The following is a 19211-nucleotide window of genomic DNA, read 5'->3' as shown; positions in this document are numbered from 1 at the left end:
AGGTACAGAGATCTCGGAGGGGTGTAGGGCTGGAGGAGGTTATAGCGATCTCGGAGGGGTGTGGGGCTGGAGGAGGTGCAGAGATCTCGGCGAGGTGTAGGGGCTGGAGGAGGTACAGAGATCTCGGAGGGGTGTAGGGCTGGAGGAGGTTATAGAGATCTCGGAGGGGTGTGAGGCTGGAGGAGGTGCAGAGATCTCGGCGAGGTGTAGGGGCTGGAGGAGGTACAGAGATCTCGGAGGGGTGTGAGGCTGGAGGAGGTGCAGAGATCTCGGCGAGGTGTAGGGCTGGAGGAGGTACAGAGATCTCGGCGGGGTGTAGGGGCTGGAGGAGGTGCAGAGATCTCGGAGGGGTGTAGGGCTGGAGGAGGTGCAGAGATCTCGGAGAGGTGTGGGTCTGGAGGAGGTGCAGAGATCTCGGAGGGGTGTGAGGCTGGAGGAGGTGCAGAGATCTCGGCGGGGTGTGGGTCTGGAGGAGGTGCAGAGATCTCGGCGGGGTGTGGGGCTGGAGGAGGTTCAGAGATCTCGGAGGGGTGTAGGGGCTGGAGGAGGTGCAGAGATCCCGGAGGGTTGTGGGGCTGGAGGAGGTGCAGAGATCTCGGCGAGGTGTAGGGGCTGGAGGAGGTACAGAGATCTCTGAGGGGTGTAGGGCTGGAGGAGGTTATAGCGATCTCGGAGGGGTGTAGGGCTGGAGGAGGTTATAGCGATCTCGGAGGGGTGTGGGGCTGGAGGAGGTACAGAGATCTCGGAGGGGTGTAGGGCTGGAGGAGGTGCAGAGATCTCGGAGGGGTGTGGGGCTGGAGGAGGTTCAGAGATCTCGGAGTTGAAGGGCTGGAGGACGTACAGAGATCTCGGAGGGGTGTGGGGCTGGAGGAGGTGCAGAGATCTCGGCGGGGTGTAGGGGCTGGAGGAGGTGCAGAGATCTCGGAGGGGTGTGGGGCTGGAGGAGGTACAGAGATCTCGGAGGGGTGTGGGTCTGGAGGAGGTGCAGAGATCTCGGAGGGGTGTAGGGCTGGAGGAGGTACAGAGATCTCGGAGGGGTGTAGGGTCTGGAGGAGGTACAGAGATCTCGGAGGGGTGTAGGGGCTGGAGGAGGTACAGAGATCTCGGCGGGATGTAGGGGCTGGAGGAGGTGCAGAGATCTCGGAGGGGTGTAGGGGCTGGAGGAGGTGCAGAGATCTCGGCGGGGTGTAGGGGCTGGAGGAGGTGCAGAGATCTCGGAGGGGTGTGGGTCTGGAGGAGGTGCAGAGATCTCGGAGGGGTGTAGGGCTGGAGGAGGTACAGAGATCTCGGAGTGGTGTGGGTCTGGAGGAGGTGCAGAGATCTCGGAGGGGTGTGGGGCTGGAGGAGGTACAGAGATCTCGGAGGGGTGTGGGTCTGGAGGAGGTGCAGAGATCTCGGAGGGGTGTGGGGCTGGAGGAGGTACAGAGATCTCGGAGGGGTGTAGGGCTGGAGGAGGTTATAGCGATCTCGGAGGGGCGTGGGGCTGGAGGAGGTTCAGAGATCTCGGAGTTGAAGGGCTGGAGGACGTACAGAGATCTCGGAGGGGTGTGAGGCTGGAGGAGGTGCAGAGATCTCGGCGGGGTGTAGGGGCTGGAGGAGGTGCAGAGATCTCGGAGGGGTGTGGGTCTGGAGGAGGTGCAGAGATCTCGGCGGGGTGTAGGGGCTGGAGGAGGTGCAGAGATCTCGGCGGGGTGTAGGGGCTGGAGGAGATGCAGAGATCCCGGAGGGGTGTAGGGGCTGGAGGAGGTGCAGAGATCTCGGCGGGGTGTAGGGGCTGGAGGAGGTACAGAGATCTCGGAGGGGTGTAGGGGCTGGAGGAGGTGCAGAGATCTCGGCGAGGTGTAGGGGCTGGAGGAGGTACAGAGATCTCGGAGGGGTGTAGGGCTGGAGGAGGTTATAGCGATCTCGGAGGGGTGTAGGGGCTGGAGGAGGTGCAGAGATCTCGGCGGGGTGTAGGGGCTGGAGGAGGTGCAGAGATCTCGGAGGGGTGTGGGGCTGGAGGAGGTACAGAGATCTCGGAGGGGTGTAGGGGCTGGAGGAGGTGCAGAGATCTCGGAGGGGTGTGAGGCTGGAGGAGGTACAGAGATCTCGGAGGGGTGTGGGTCTGGAGGAGGTACAGAGATCTCGGAGGGGTGTGGGTCTGGAGGAGGTGCAGAGATCTCGGAGGGGTGTAGGGCTGGAGGAGGTACAGAGATCTCGGAGGGGTGTGGGTCTGGAGGAGGTGCAGAGATCTCGGAGGGGTGTGGGGCTGGAGGAGGTACAGAGATCTCGGAGGGGTGTAGGGGCTGGAGGAGGTGCAGAGATCCCGGAGGGGTGTGGGTCTGGAGGAGGTGCAGAGATCTCGGAGGTGTGTAGGGCTGGAGGAGGTACAGAGATCTCGGAGGGGTGTAGGGTCTGGAGGAGGTGCAGAGATCTCGGAGGTGTGTAGGGCTGGAGGAGGTGCAGAGATCTCGGAGGGGTGTAGGGTCTGGAGGAGGTGCAGAGATCCCGGAGGGGTGTGGGTCTGGAGGAGGTGCAGAGATCTCGGAGGTGTGTAGGGCTGGAGGAGGTACAGAGATCTCGGAGGGGTGTGGGGCTGGAGGACGTACAGAGATCTAGGAGGGGTGTGGGTCTGGAGGAGGTGCAGAGATCTCGGAGGGGTGTGGGTCTGGAGGAGGTGCAGAGATCCCGGAGGGGTGTGGGTCTGGAGGAGGTACAGAGATCTCGGAGGGGTGTGGGGCTGGAGGAGGTGCAGAGATCTCGGAGGGGTGTGGGGCTGGAGGAGGTACAGAGATCTCGGAGGGGTGTGGGTCTGGAGGAGGTGCAGAGATCTCGGAGGGGTGTGGGTCTGGAGGAGGTGCAGAGATCTCGGAGGGGTGTGGGGCTGGAGGAGGTACAGAGATCTCGGAGGGGTGTGGGGCTGGAGGAGGTACAGAGATCTCGGAGGGGTGTAGGGCTGGAGGAGGTGATAGCGATCTCGGAGGGGTGTAGGGCTGGAGGAGGCTATAGCGATCTCGGAGGGGTGTGGGGCTGGAGGAGGTTCAGAGATCTCGGAGGGGTGTAGGGCTGGAGGAGGTTATAGCGATCTCGGAGGGGTGTAGGGCTGGAGGAGGCTATAGCGATCTCGGAGGGGTGTGGGGCTGGAGGAGGTTCAGAGATCTCGGAGTTGTAGGGCTGGAGGAGGTGCAGAGATCTCGGAGGGGTGTGAGGCTGGAGGAGGTGCAGAGATCTCGGCGGGGTGTAGGGGCTGGAGGAGGTGCAGAGATCTCGGCGGGTGTAGGGGCTGGAGGAGGTGCAGAGATCTCGGAGGGGTGTGGGTCTGGAGGAGGTGCAGAGATCTCGGCGGGGTGTAGGGGCTGGAGGAGGTGCAGAGATCTCGGCGGGGTGTAGGGGCTGGAGGAGGTGCAGAGATCTCGGCGGGGTGTAGGGGCTGGAGGAGGTGCAGAGATCTCGGAGGGGTGTGGGTCTGGAGGAGGTGCAGAGATCTCGGAGGGGTGTGGGGCTGGAGGAGGTACAGAGATCTCGGAGGGGTGTAGGGCTGGAGGAGGTACAGAGATCTCGGAGGGGTGTAGGGCTGGAGGAGGTACAGAGATCTCGGAGGGGTGTAGGGCTGGAGGAGGTTATAGCGATCTCGGAGGGGTGTGGGGCTGGAGGAGGTGCAGAGATCTCGGAGGGGTGTGGGTCTGGAGGAGGTGCAGAGATCACGGAGGGGTGTGAGGCTGGAGGAGGTGCAGAGATCTCGGCGGGGTGTGGGTCTGGAGGAGGTGCAGAGATCTCGGAGGGGTGTGGGGCTGGAGGAGGTACAGAGATCTCGGAGTTGAAGGGCTGGAGGAGTTACAGAGATGTTGGTCTTCCCTCCTGACACCTCCTTCTTTGGCTCTGTGGCCTCTTTCTATGAGAGGCGCCCTGGGTTGAGTTTGTTCATTGAAGGTGTTATATGGAAGCACAAAGCGCAAAAGCTTTTCAAAGAATGAGTTGATGTTTTCAGGGAATCATCGAAATTTCAGCAGAGCAGGGGGCCACTCGACCCATTGAATCTGCCCCAGCGCTGACTCCATATTCGAGCTGTTTCCGCTAATACCAGCTCTCTGCTCATTCCATCCCTTTAATATTTTTAATTGCATATTCATTTAAATCCTCTTAAAAGTTGTGCGAAAGTAAGCTTCAATAATCAGGACTTCAGGATGCCCCAAAGCACTTCACAGCCACTGAGGTACTTATTTGGAGTGTAGTCACTGTTGTAATGTAGTAAACATGGCTGCTTTTTTGCGAACAGCAAGATCCCACAAACAGCAATAATAAGATGCTCAGTTTTTGTGTTGCTTGAAAGATAAATATTCATCCCAGGACACTGGGGAGAACTCCCCCTGCACTTCTTCGAAATAACGGCCAGGGGATCTTTTACGTCCACCTGAGAGAGCAGACGGGGCCTCAGTTTAACGTATCATCCGAAAGACGGCACCTCCGACAGTGCAGCACTCCCTCAGTACTGCCCCTCCGACAGTGCAGCGCTCCCTCAGTACTGCCCCTCCGACAGTGCAGCGCTCCCTCAGTACTGCCCCTCCGACAGTGCGGCACTCCCTCAGTACTGCCCTTCCGACAGTGCGGCGCTCCCTCAGTACTGCCCCTCCGACAGTGCAGCGCTCCCTCAGTACTGCCCCTCCGACAGTGCAGCACTCCCTCAGTACTGCCCTTCCGACAGTGTGGCGCTCCCTCAGTACTGCCCCTCCGACAGTGTGGTGCTCCCTCAGTACTGCCCCTCCGCCAGTGCGGCGCTCCCTCAGTATTGCCCCTCCGTCAGTGCGGCGCTACCTCAGTACTGCCCCTCCGACAGTGCGGCGCTCCCTCAGTACTGCCCCTCCGACAGTGCGGCGCTATCTCAGTACTGCCCCTCCGACAGTGCGGCGCTCCCTCAGTACTGCCCCTCCGACAGTGTGGCGCTCCCTCAGTGCTGCCCCTCTGACAGTGCGGCGCTCCCTCAGTACTGCCCCTCCGACAGTGCAGCGCTCCCTCATTACTGCCCCTCCGACAGTGCGGCGCTCCCTCAGTACTGTCCCTCCGACAGTGTGACACTCCCTCAGTACTGCCCCTCCGACAGTGTGACACTCCCTCAGTACTGCTCCTCCAACAGTGCGGCACACCCTCAGTACTGCCCCTCTGACAGTGTGACACTCCCTCAGTTACTGCCCCTCCGACAGTGTGACACTCCCTCAGTACTGCTCCTCCAACAGTGCGGCACTCCCTCAGTACTGACCCTCTCACAGTGCAGCACTCCCTCAGTACTGCCCCTCCGACAGTGCAGCGCTCCCTCAGTACTGCCCCTCCGACAGTGCGGCGCTCCCTCAGTACTGCCCCTCCGACAGTGTGACACTCCCTCAGTACTGCTCCTCCAACAGTGCGGCACACCCTCAGTACTGCCCCTCTGACAGTGTGACACTCCCTCAGTTACTGCCCCTCCGACAGTGTGACACTCCCTCAGTACTGCTCCTCCAACAGTGCGGCACACCCTCAGTACTGCCCCTCTGACAGTGTGACACTCCCTCAGTTACTGCCCCTCCGACAGTGTGACACTCCCTCAGTACTGCTCCTCCAACAGTGCGGCACTCCCTCAGTACTGACCCTCTCACAGTGGGAATATTTGGAGTGGGGCTAGGAACTACAATTCTGGGTGACAGTTATAGTGATGAGGAGACCAAACGCAGATTGGGTGACCGTTTTGCGGAACACCTCCATTCAGCCTGTAAGGGGGACCCCAAGCTTCCGGTCACCTGTCACTTTAATTCACCGCTCCACTCCCACTCGGACCTCTCCGTCCTCAGCCTCTTGCACTGTTCCAATGAAGCTCAACGTAAGCTCGAGGAACAGCACCTCATCTTTCGATTAGACACTTTACAGCCTTCCGGACTCGACATCGAGTTCAACAATTTCAGATCATAACCTCGGCCCCTATCCTTTGTTTTCATTTTTTTTCTCTCTCTCACATGGCAGCTGTCGATCATTCAGCCATTTACACTTCATCTAGAGCCATCTCTTGTCTCTTAACTTGTCCCATTACCATCTCCTTTCCCCTCGCACCATCATCCCTTTTGTCATTGAATCTCTCCTGCCTTCCATCCTTTTGTTCTTTCCTCCCCTCCCCCCTTTCCCGGCCCCTGCACTTGCTTAAAACCTTGTTCCATCTCCAGCTTTTTCCAGTTCTGACGAAGGGTCTTCGACCTGAAACGTTAACTCTGCTTCTCTCTCCACGGATGCTGCTTGACCTGCTGAGTGTTTCAGCATTTTCAGTTTTTTTTTTTCAGATTTCCAGCATCCGCAGTATTTTGCTTTTGTATGGGTGATGGAGGAGATGTGAGAGTTGAGATCAGGGTTAACAGAGGACAACAGTATCAGTGGGACCAGGATTAATAGAGGGAAGGGATGGGAGCTGTTTAACTCATTAACAACAACTTGCATTTGTATAGCAGCAAGCCATTAGGAAGGCAAATGGTATGCTGGCCTTCATTAAAAGAGGATTTGAGTACAGGAGTAAAGAAGTCTTATTCCAATTATACAGGGCCTTGGTGAGACCACACCTGGAGTATTGTGGACAGTTTTGGTCTCCTAACCTAAGGAAGTATATACTTGCCATAGAGGGAGAGCAACGAAGGTTCACCAGACTGATTCCTGGGATGGCGGGACTGTCGTATGAGAAGAGAGTGAGTAAACTAGACCTGTATTCACTAGAGTTTAGAAGAATGAGAGGGGATCTCATTGAAGCATACAAAATTATTACAGGGCTTGATAGGGTGGATGCTGGGAGAATGTTTCCCTTGGCTGGGGAGCCTATAACCAGGGGCACAGCCTCAGGATAAAGGGTAGGCCATTCAGGACTGAGATGAGGATGAATTTCTTCACACAGAGGGTGGTGAATCTTTGGAATTCTCTACCCCAGAGGGCTGTGGAGGCTCAGTAATTGGGTATATTCAAAACAGAAGTCGATAGATTTCTGACTAGTAAGGGCATCAAGGGATATGGCGATAGGGCTGGTGAATGGAGTTGAGGCAGAAGATCAGCCATGATCTCATTGAATGGCGGAGCAGGCTCGAGGGGCCGAATGGCCGACTCCTGCTCCCATTTCTTATATTCTTATTGCGCCTTTAACGTAGTAAAAAGATCCCAGGGCGCTTCACAGGAGCATAAATCAGACAAAATAATTGACACCGAGACACATAAGGAGATATTGCGACAGGTGACCAAAAGCTTGGTCAAAGAGGTCAGTTTTAAGGGGCGTCTTAAAGGAGGAGAGAGAGGCGGAGAGGTTTAGGGAGGGAATTCCAGAGCTCGGGGCCCAGGCGGCTGAAGGCACGGCCGCCAATGGTGGAGCGATGGAAATCGGGGGGGATGTGCGAGAGGTCGGAATTGGAGGAGCGCAGAGATCTCGGGAGGGGGAGGGGGTCTGGTGGAGCGTCCTAACAGGTCATTCTTCTACAAGTCAGTCCAAGACACAGCGAGTTGATTTGAGTTCTCTTTTATTTAAAGATTCATCCAATGTGTTGCCGACCTGAGCCCAGAGCAGAAAGTCACACAGGTACAGGTGGGAATTATAGCACGTTCCCCAACAACTGAGGCATCAACAACAACTTGCATTTATATCGCACCTTTAAAACATCCCAAGGCGCTTCACAGGAGTATTGTAAGACAGCAAATTTGACACCGATCCACATAATGATAAATTAGGACAAAAGCTTGGTCAAAGAGGTCGGTTTTAAGGAGCATCTTAAAGGAGGAAAGAGAGGTAGCGAAGCGGAGAGGTTTAGGCAGGGAATTCCAGAGCTCGGGGCCCAGGCAACAGAAGGCACGGCCACCAATGGTTGAGCGATTATTATCAGGGATGCTCAGGAGAGCAGAATTAGAGGAGCGCAGATATCTCGGGGTGGGGGGGGGGGGGGTTGTGGGGCTAGAGGAGATTACAGAGATAGGGAGAGGGGGGCGAGGAGGCCATGCAGGGATTTGAAAACAAGGATGAGAATTTTGAAATCGAGGCGTTGCTTAACCGGGAGCCAATGTAGGTCAGCGAGCACAGGGGTGATGGGCGAACGGGACTCGGTGCGAGTTAGGACATGGGCAGCCGAGTTTTGGGTGACCTCAAGTTTACGTAGGGTGGAATCAGCATTCCACCATTCGGTATCGGGGAGAGAGGTTACACTGGGGAACACAAAAGCTTATGGGGAGCCTATAAGTTACGCAGCAACCAGAGTAACACCTGGCCTCTTGCGACAGGAGCGGGCAAGCTCATTGAATGTTTCGGGCGCTAATATTGCCCACGAGCAGAATCCCTTTGTCTGCCATTTGTAACGGAGATGTCATCGTATTCACTTTGAATGTCGGGAGCACGCGAAGGAACGGCACACAGGCGTGGTCACAGGTCGCTGGTCTTCGCGGGGTGGGGGGTCAGGGGTCAGGGGGCGATGCTCAGGCAGGTTTGAAGATGGCACTTTGCACTGGTTCATCCCTCGAGTACATCTTTGAGTGCTTGGGCTGCCTTGTTCCATATTTCCCTGTATTCAACAAAGAGAGGCTGGTTAGCACATTGTCGCAACACTCCTCTGTGGGCTATTTTAAGGCTGCCCATCGTGACACCACAAGTCCCGGCCAGATTGGAGATGATTGGCTAATTCCTCCGTCAATCGCAGCTGAAGACCGCACTGCTGTAAGATTTCAGGCTCGTCATTTGGATCAAGTAACTATCCTCCCCTCAGTCCATTTTGCTGGCAAAATAATCCTGGTTTTATCGGGAGACTTATCTGTAGTTCAGACAGACTCTTTTTAAATAGACTCTGTAGACTGTTTACTGTAGTGTACTGTTTAAATAGACTCTGTAGACTGTTTGCTGTAGTGTACTGTTTAAATAGACTCTGTAGACTGTTTGCTGTAGTGTACTGTTTAAATAGACTCTGTAGACTGTTTGCTGTAGTGTACTGTTTAAATAGACTCTGTAGACTGTTTGCTGTAGTGTACTGTTTAAATAGACTCTGTAGACTGTTTGCTGTAGTGTACTGTTTAAATAGACTCTGTAGACTGTTTAAATGGAGAGAGACTACAGAATGCTGCGGTACAGAGGGATCTGGTGGTCCTCGTACATGAAACACAAAAAGTTAGCATGCAGGTGCAGCAAGTAATTAGGAAGGCAAATGGAATGTTGGCCTTTATTGAAAGGGGGATGGAGTATAAAAGTAGGAAGTCTTGCTACAACTGTACAGGGCATTGGTGAGACCACACCTGGAGTACTGCGTGCAGTTTTGGCCTCCTTATTTAAGGAGGGATATACTTGCATTGGAGGCAATTCAGAGATGATTCACTCGGTTGATTCCTGAGATGAGGGGTTGTCTTATGAGGAAAGGTTGAGCAGGTTGGGCCTATACTCATTGGAGTTTAGAAGAATGAGAGGTGATCTTATTGAAACATATAAGATTCTGAGGGGGATTGACAGGGTAGATGCTGAGTGGATGTTTCCCCTCGTGGGGGAATCTAGAACTAGGGGCCATAGTTTCAGAATAAGGGGTCATCCATTTAAGATGGAGATGAGGAGGAATTTCTTTTCTCAGAGGGTTGTGTATCTTTGGAATTCTCTACCCCGGAGAGCTGTGGAGGCGGAATCATTGAATATATTCAAGGCGGAGATAGACAGATTTTTGAGCTACAGGAAAGCCAAAGGTTATGGGGAGCGGGCGGGAAAGTGGAGTTGAGGCCAAGATCAGATCAGCCATGATCTTATTGAATGGCGGAGCAGACTCGAGGGGCCGAACGACCGACTCCTGCTCCTATTTCTTATGTTCTTATGTTTGCCGTAGTGTACTGATTAATTAGACTCTGTAGACTGTTTGTGGTTGTGTGCTGATTAAACAGACTCTGTAGACTGTTTGCTGTTGTTCGCTGCTTAAATAGACTCTGTAGACTGTTTATGCTAGTGTACTGATTAATTAGACTCTGTAGACTGTTTGTTCTAGTGTACTGATTAATTAGACTCTGTAGACTGTTTGCGGTTGTGTGCTGATTAAACAGACTCTGTAGACTGTTTGCTGTTGTTCGCTGCTTAAATAGACTCTGTAGACTGTTTATGCTAGTGTACTGATTAATTAGACTCTGTAGACTGTTTGCTGTAGTGTACTGATTAATTAGACTCTGTAGACTGTTTGCGGTTGTGTGCTGATTAAACAGACTCTGTAGACTGTTTGCTGTTGTTCGCTGCTTAAATAGACTCTGTAGACTGTTTATGCTAGTGTACTGATTAATTAGACTCTGTAGACTGTTTGCTGTAGTGTACTGATTAATTAGACTCTGTAGACTGTTTGCGGTTGTGTGCTGATTAAACAGACTCAGTAGACTGTTTGCTGTTGTTCGCTGCTTAAATAGACTCTGTAGACTGTTTATGCTAGTGTACTGATTAATTAGACTCTGTAGACTGTTTGCTGTTGTTCGCTGATTAAATAGACTCTGTAGACTGTTTGTTCTAGTGTACTGATTAATTAGCCTCTGTAGACTGTTTGCTGTTGTGCGCTGATTAAACAGACTCTGTAGACTGTTTGCTGTTGTTCACTGATTAAATAGACTCTGTTTGCTGTAGGATAGACTGTTTGCTGTGAGTCGAGCCATAAGTCCCGCCCCGCCTCCACCACATTGACAGACACAGTGGTGTCAATGGACACTCTGTTATTTTACCACTCGTTTACCTGTTCGAATCATCAGACACGACTGCACATCAATGAGGCAAATAGCCTATTCTTGAATCGGATATATCCTTGAAAAGGAGCAATTTGCAGGGCTGTAGGGAAGGAGAAGGGGGGAGTGGGACTAATTGGAGAGCTCGTTCAAAGAGCCGGCACAGGCACGATGGGCAGAATGGCCTCCTCCTGTGCTGTATGATTCTGTGATTTTAAAGAGGCAAAAATCGTCTCTTTGTCTCGTCCAGATTAAAAATGGAAAAAAATCCATTCCGTTTTAAGACCCCGCTTGCTTAAGGCTGAAAGAGTCTCTATTTCACTGAATTTCAAAAGTAATTGTGAAGAAACAGAGAGAGAACAAGAGAAAGAGAGAGGGAGAGAGACAGTGAGTGATCGAGAGAGAGAGACAGAGAAAGAGTGAGAGAGAGAGTGAGAGAGAGACAAAGAGAGAGAGACAGAGAGAGAGTGAGAGAGAGAGAGAGAGTGAGAGAGAGACAGAGAGACAGTGAGTGAGAGAGAGAGAGAGAGAGAGACAGAGAGAGAGAGAGAGAGGCAGAGAGAGAGAGAGACAGAGAGACAGTGAGAGAGAGACAGAGAGAAAGAGAGAGACAGAGAGAGAGAGTGAGAGAGAGACAGAGAGACAGGGAGAGAGTGAGAGAGAGAGAGACAGAGAGACAGAGACAGAGAGACAGAGAGACAGAGAGAGAGAGAGAGGCAGTCAGAGAGTGTGAGAGAGAGAGTGAGAGAGAGACAGAGAGAGTGAGAGAGAGACAGAGAGAGAGAGACAGAGAGCGAGAGAGACACAGAGAGAGAGAGAGAGAGAGAGAGAGAGAAAGAGACAGAGAGATAGTGAGAAAGAGAGAGTGTGTGAGAGAGACTGTGAGAGGGAGAGAGAGAGACAGAGAGAGAGTGAGAGAAACAGAGAGAGAGAGGCAGAGAGAGAGACACGGAGAGAGAGAGAGGGGGGAGAGAAAGAGACAGAGAAAGAGAGACAGTGAGAGAGAGAGACACAGAGACAGAGAGAGAGAGGGGGGAGAGATAGTGAGAGAGAGAGAGAGACAAAGAGAGGGTGATAGAGAGGGGAGAGAGAGAGAAAGCCCATGGGATCCAAGGCAAAGTGTCAAGTTGGATCCAAAATTGGCTCAGAGGCAGGAAATAAAGGGTAATGGTCGAAGGGTGTTTTTGTGACTGGAAGGCTGTTTCCAGTAAGGTTCCGCAGGGCTCAGCACTGGGTCCTCAGCTGTTGTGGTATATAGCAACGATTTGGACCTGAATGTAAGAAGTATGATTAAAAAGTTTGCAGGTGATACTAAAATTGGCCGTGTAGTTGATAGTGAGGAAGAAAGCTGTGGACTGCAGGAAGATATCAGTGGACTGGTCAGGTGGGCAGAGAAGTGGCAAATGAAATTCAAACTGGAGAAGTGTGAGGTAATGCAGGTGGGGTGGGCTAATAAGGCAAGGGAATACACAATAAATGGCCAGACACTGAGACTTGTAGAGGAACAGAGGGACCTTGGAGGGCATGTCCACAGATCCCTGAAGGTAGCAGGACAGGTAGATAAGGTGGTTAAGGCAGCATACGGGATACTTTCCTTTATTAGCCGAGGCATAGAATATAAGAGCAGGGAGGTTATGCTTGAGTTGTATAAAACACGAGTTAGGCCACAGTTAGAGGACTGTGTACAGTTCTGGTCATCACATTACAGGAAAGATGTGATTGCACTGGAGAGGGTACAGAGGAGTTTTACGAGGATGTTGCCAGGACTGGGGAATTTTAGCTATGAGGAAAGATTGGAGAGGCTGGGGTTGTTTTCTTTGGAACAGAGGAGGCTGAGGGGAGATTTAATTGAGGTGTATAAAATGATGAGGGGCTTAGATAGAGTGGATAGGAAGGACCGATTTCCCCGAGCAGAGAGGTCAATAACCAGGGGGCAGAGATTGAAAGTAATTGGTGGAAGGATTAGAGGGGAGTTGAGGAGAACTTTTTTCACCCAGAGGGTGGTGGGGGTCTGGAACTCACTGCCTGAAAGGGTGGGAGAGGCAGAAACCCTCATCACATTTAAAAAGTTCTTGGATATGCCCTTGAAGTGCCGTAACCTGCAGGGCCATGGACCGAGAGCTGGAAAGTGGGATTAGACTGGATCGCTCATTGGGCCGGCACGGACACGGTGGGCCGAATGGCCTCCTCCTGTGCTGTAAATTTCTATGATTCTATGAGAGACAGTGCAAGAGAGAGAGAGGGAGAGAAACAGTGAGAGAGAGACACATATAGAGAGAGAGAGACGAGAGAGAGACAGAGAGACAGAGAGAGAAACAGTAAGAGAGAGTGAGTGAGAGAGAGACACACACATATAGAGAGAGAGAGACACAGAGAGAGAGACAGAGAGAGAGAGAGAAAGAGAGAGACAGAGAGAGAGAGAGAGAGACATACAGAGAGAGAGAGACAGAGAGAGAGAGACAGAGACAGAGAGAGAGAAAGAGAGAGGGAGAGAGAGAGGGAGAGAGAAAGAGAGAGAGAGACAGTGAGAGAGAGAGAGAGAGACATACAGAGAGAGAGACAGAGAGAGAGAGACAGAGAGAGAGAGGGAGGGAGAGACAGAGAGAGAGAGGGAGAGACAGACAGAGAGAGAGAGGGAGAGGGGGGGAGAGGGAGAGAGAGAGACAGAGAGAGAGACAGAGAGAGAGACAGAGAGAGGGAGAGAGAGACGGAGAGAGAGGGAGAGGGAGAGAGAGGGAGAGAGAGAGAGAGACAGAGAGAGAGAGAGAGAGAGAGGGAGAGAGAGGGAGAGGGAGAGAGAGGGAGAGAGAGAGAGACAGAGAGAGAGACAGTGAGATGGAGAGAGAGAAAATTTGAGTGAGGGTGAGAAAGAGTCAGAGTGGGAGAGGGGGAGAAAGAGACAATGAGAGAGAGGGAGAGAGAGGGGAGAGAGTGGGAGAGAGAGAGGGAGGTGGAGAGAGAGCAAGGACCCGTTTCCCATTTAAACTCTCTGTTTGATGCTCTATCTGTGATCCGCTGGGCTGTGTGTCGCACACCCTCCCGTCCTTTGTGCGATATTTTTACTACGCTAAAGCCTCAATGTAAATGTCGGCTGCTGCTGGCCGCTCTGCTCACTTGGCAAGGTGTTTCACTTTCTGCTGGTTGCTCTCGTTCAGTAACTCCAGGACAGAGCCAACGGCCTGGTCCGCCAGCCTCTTGCCATTCTCTGCTAGCCTCTCCAGGAAGATCAAGGTGGCATCCTCCTCGGGCGGGGGCGGGCCAGTGTCCGATTCCTGAAGGCCGGAGGCGGTTCCTGCAAGAACACATGCACGCATTGTCAATCTCCGGGTGACACCCCTCGAGCCTTTTACACAGGAACAGGAGGAGGCCCATTCAGCCCCTCGAGTCTGTTACACAGGAACAGGAGGAGGCCCATTCAGCCCCTCGAGCCTGTTACAGAGGAACAGGAGGTGGCCCATTCAGCCCCTCGAGCCTGTTACACAGGAACAGGAGGAGGCCCATTCAGCCCCTCGAGCCTGTTACACAGGAACAGGAGGAGGCCCATTCAGCCCCTCGAGCCTGTTACACAGGAACAGGAGGAGGCCCATTCAGCCCCTCAAGTCTGTTACACAGGAGCAGGAGGAGGCCCATTCAGCCCCTCGAGCCTGTTACACAGGAACAGGAGGAGGCCCATCCAGCCCCTCGAGTCTGTTACACAGGAACAGGAGGAGGCCCATTCAGCCCCTCGAGCCTGTTACACAGGAACAGGAGGAGGCCCATTCAGCCCCTCGAGCCTGTTACACAGGAACAGGAGGAGGCCCATTCAGCCCCTCGAGCCAGTTCCGCCATTCAATTAGATCATGGCTGATCTGTCCTTCAACTCCATCCACCCGCCTTTGATCCACATCCCTCGCTCCCCTTCTCCAACAAAAGTCTATTTTGAAAGCTCCAATTGACACCTAGCATCCATAGCTTTTTGGGGGAGAGAGTTCCAGATTTCCAGCATCCTTTGTGTGAAGAAGTGCTTCCTGACATCACCCCTGAACGGCCTGGCTCTAATTTGAAGGTTCTGCCCCCTTGTTCTGGACTCCCCCCACCAGAGGAAATAGTTTCTCTCTCTCTACCCTATCGACTCCTTCAATCATCTCAAACACCTCAATTAGATCACCCCTTAATCTTCTAAACTCGAGGGAGCACAAACCTTTTGAGATAATGGCCAACATTCCATTAACCTTGTAATCCTTTCTCTACTTGAATCTCTCTGCTCCTCCACTGCTCCTAGTCTCTCCTCCATTGTCCATCTCAGCGGGTCTGCCCTCGCTTGGTTCTACGCTTACCGATCCGACCATAGTCAGAGTTTCTGCAGCCATTGCTTCTCCTCCCGCCCCTGCACAGTTACCTCTGGACTTCCCCCAAGGATCTGTCCTTGGCCCCTTCTCTCCCTCTGCATTGTCAGACTGCTTGTCCCACCTCCAGTCTGAGATCAGATATCATTTCCTCCAATGAAGGATTGGGAAGACCGAAGCCATTGTTTTCATCCACCAGTTAAGATGTCCGTTCCCTGGCCATCGCCTCCATCCCTCTCCCTGGTCACTGTCTGAGGCTGGGCCAGTCCGTTCGCCACCTTGGCACCCTAGTTGACCCGGAGCTGAGCTTCCGACGCTATATCCTCTCTCTCACCAAGACCTCTGACTTCCACCCCCCATAACATCGCCCCCCTCCTCTGCCTCAGCTCATCTGCTGCTGAAAACCTCACCTGTGCCTTCCTTACCTCCAGACTCCGACTATTCCAACCCACTCTTGGCCGGCCACCCACATTCCACCCTCTGTAAACTTCAGCTCCTTCAAAGCTTTGCTGCCCCGTGTCCTAACTCGCACCGAGTCCCGTTCACCCATCACCCCCCTATTGTTCACTGACCAACATTGGCTCCCGGTCCGGCAACACCTTGGCCTAGAAATTCAGTTGGGCGCCGTTTGGGGCGCCAAGCTCGCCTGGGCGCCGGAATTACCGCTGCGAGCGGAGCCACTAGCGCCATCCCGATATTCAGTTTCAGCGCCCCAAACGGAAGCGGGCCGCTACTCGAGGCTCCCCGCGTCCCGCTTGGGGTGCTGAAACTGATTATCGCAGCGCAACGTGCCGCAGCGCCGCACGCTGCGCCACGGCACGCTGCGGTACTGCAGGCCTTCCTCCCGCTGTTAAGGGGGAGGTGCCTGCAACAGCGCGATCCCCGCTCGCGAGTGCCGGCAAATGAGCCCGGCACCAAGGAGAAGTGCCGGGCTCTCGGGAAACAGCTAGCAATGCCGCGCGGGGGGGTTTAGGAGGCCGGGGACGGAGGTGCTGGCAGGCGGCCGCCGAAAATGCGGCCGCCCCGCACCTCCACCTTAATTTGCGTCACGACCGCCACAGGTAGGCCCTGTGAACCGGTCGCGATTTGCGACCGACGTTAAAGAGGCGGGCGCGACCAAATATGGTGATCGGGGCGGGAGCGGGGCGCTGCGCACACCGATGACGTCATCGGTGGCGGCGCAGCGCTACAGGCTAACGCTGCCAGTAGCGCCCCGCTAAATATCACGGGAGGTGTGGCCAGTGGCGCTAAAGCCACTGAGTGCCCTCTTTGGGCGCTAACTGGTGGCGCAGCCCACTGAATTTCTAGGCCCTTAATTTTAAAATTCTCAATCTTTGTTTTCCAATCCACCCACGTCCTCCAAGCCCCCCCTTCCTATCTCTGTAAACCCCTCCAGCCCCTACAACCCTCCCTATCTCTGTAACCTCCTCCAGCCCCTACAACCCTCCCTATCTCTGTAACCTCCTCCAGCCCCTACAACCCTCCCTATCTCTGTAACCTCCTCCAGCCCCTACAACCCTCCCTATCTCTGTAACCTCCTCCAGCCCCTACAACCCTCCCTATCTCTGTAACCTCCTCCAGCCCCTACAACCCTCCCTATCTCTGTAACCTCCTCCAGCCCCTACAACCCTCCCTATCTCTGTAACCTCCTCCAACCCCTACAACCCTCCCTATCTCTGTAACCTCCTCCAGCCCCTACAACCCTCCCTATCTCTGTAACCTCCTCCAGCCCCTACAGCCCTCCCTATCTCTGTAACCTCCTCCAGCCCCTACAAACCTCCCTATCTCTGTAACCTCCTCCAGCCCCTACAACCCTCCCTATCTCTGTAACCTCCTCCAGCCCCTACAACCCTCCCTATCTCTGTAACCTCCTCCAGCCCCTACATCCCTCCCTGTCTCTGTAACCTCCTCCAGCCCCTACAACCCTCCCTATCTCTGTAACCTCCTCTAGCCCCTACAACCCTCCCTATCTCTGTAACCTCCTCTAGCCCCTACAACCCTCCCTATCTCTGTAACCTCCTCCAGCCCCCTACAACCCTCCCTATCTCTGTAACCTCCTCCAGCCCCTACAACCCTCCCTATCTCTGTAACCTCCTCCAACCCCTACAACCCTCCCTATCTCTGTAACCTCCTCCAGCCCCCTACAACCCTCCCTATTTCTGTAACCTCCTCCAGCCCCTACAACCCTCCCTATCTCTGTAACCTCCTCCAGCCCCCTACAACCCTCCCTATCTCTGTAACCTCCTCCAGCCCCTACAACCCTCCCTATCTCTGTAACCTCCTCCAACCCCTACAACCCTCCCTATCTCTGTAACCTCCTCCAGCCCCCTACAACCCTCCCTATCTCTGTAACCTCCTCCAGCCCCTACAACCCTCCCTATCTCTGTAACCTCCTCCAGCCCCACAACCTCCCCGAGATCTCGGCGCTCCTCCAATCCTGGCCTCTTGCACATCCCCCCGATTTTATCACTCCACCATTGGCGGCCGCGCCTTCAGCCGCCTGGGCCCCGAGCTCTGGAATTCCCTCCCTAAGCCTCTCCAGCCTGCTACCACTCTCTCTCCTCCTCTAACTCCTTCCTCATTTATTACCAACAGTAATGTCTACCCTTTGGTGACCATTAATAGTGAGGAGCCTTACATGACGTTACCGATGAAAGTTTGATTGACTTTGTGTTATGTGCGTTTTTACTCAAGTTGGACACAAACCTGTGAGGATGACCAAGGTGAGGACAACCAAGGTAAGACCAAGGATTTGGAGTTTCATTTCTGCAGATGATATCTTCCTGTCGCTCTGAACGTAAGAACACAAGAACATTAGAGTTAGGAGCAGGAGTCGGACATTCGGCCCCTCGAGCCTGCTCCGCCTTTCAGTAAGATCGTGGCTGATCTTAGAGTCATTGGGGAAAGATTTGGTTGGTTGCACCACCCATTAGCGCCTTAAGAGGGCGCTAAGTGGGTCGCAATCCACTGCCCATGCCTCCCGCTAAATTCCGCGGGACGTTAGTGGTGGCACTAACCGTTAGCGCTGCGCCGCTGCCGATGACGTCATCCTACCATTCATCGTGTATTCCCTTGCCTTGTTAGTCCTCCCAAAATGCTTCACCTCACACTTTTCACTGTTCTGGCCATCCGACCAACCCATCTATATCGTCCTGTAGCCTGAGGCTTCCCTCCTCGCTATTTACTACTCCACCAATTTTTGTGTTATCTGCGAACTTACTGATCATACCTCCTACATTCATATGTTTATTTTAAGCCACATTTTTATAAAGGGGCATGGGGGTCAATTAAAGTCCCTTAAAGGCTTTATTCTTTCACCACATTTTTATCTTCGACCTCAACTCCACTTTCCCTTGATTCCCCTAGAATCCAAAAATCTATCGACCTCAACCTTGAATATACTCAACGACTGAGCCTCCTCAGCCCTCTGGGGTAGAGAATTCTAAAGATTCACACCCCTCGGAGTGAAGAAATTCCTCCTCATTTCAGTCCTAAATGGTCGACCCCTTATCCTGAGACTGTGACCCCTGGTTCTAGACTCCCCAGCCAGGGGGAAACATCCTCTCAGCATCTAATCTTATCTGAATGGCTAAGAAAATACAGAGATGTTTGACCTTGAGATGCTCCGCAATATTTTCTACTGTGGCTACAAGAGCAGGTCAGAGGCTGGGTATTCTGCGGCGAGTGTCTCACCTCCTGACTCCCCAAAGCCTTTCCACCATCTACAAGGCACAAGTCAGGAGTGTGATGGAATACTCTCCACTTGCCTGGATGAGTGCAGCTCCAACAACACTCAAGAAGCTCAACACCATTCAGGACAAAGCAGCCCGCTTGATGGGCACCCCATCCACCACCTTAAACATTCACTCCCTCCACCACCGGCGCACCGTGGCTGCAGTGTGCACCATCTACAAGATGCACTGCAGCAACTCGCTCATTGATGGTTGGATTCTGTACCCCTCATGTTGCCCCAGTGCCTCCGAAGCCCCCCAAGGCTGAGCGGCGTGAGGTGAGGGGGCGTGTTCACGGCTCCTCCCCGCTCCCCGCACCCCCCGCTATATCTACCGGAAGGTTCTACAGAACGTGGTGGGGGGATGGTGGAGAGAAGCAGGGGTGTCGGAAGGCACTCGGTGAAGGAGAGGAAGGAAAGAAAGAAAGAAAGAAAGAGGGAAAGCAAGAAAGAAAGAGAGAGAGAAGGAAAGTGAGAAA

At 53.7% G+C, this 19211-nt stretch overlaps 1 long non-coding RNA gene across 1 annotated transcript in view; it reads right to left on the bottom strand.

The window, feature by feature from the left end:
* Positions 1-7470: 7470 nt before the first annotated feature.
* The window catches only part of LOC147109990 (uncharacterized), a 12347-nt gene continuing 606 nt past the window's right edge, over positions 7471-19211 (bottom strand). Inside the window, exons 2-4 of the long non-coding RNA XR_015080379.1 lie at positions 17709-17793; positions 13792-13969; positions 7471-8516 (exon numbers count right to left, since the gene is read on the bottom strand). This is a non-coding gene — a long non-coding RNA (uncharacterized LOC147109990). The remainder of the gene's footprint in view (positions 8517-13791; positions 13970-17708; positions 17794-19211) is intronic.

Source organism: Somniosus microcephalus, chromosome 12 (genome assembly GCF_052327205.1).
Source record: "Somniosus microcephalus isolate GS21.2 chromosome 12, FLI_Smic_1.0, whole genome shotgun sequence".
Taxonomy (NCBI): Eukaryota; Metazoa; Chordata; class Chondrichthyes; order Squaliformes; family Somniosidae; genus Somniosus; species Somniosus microcephalus.
Note: the sequence above shows the minus strand (reverse complement) of the source record. Positions and strands in the feature narration are given on the sequence as shown.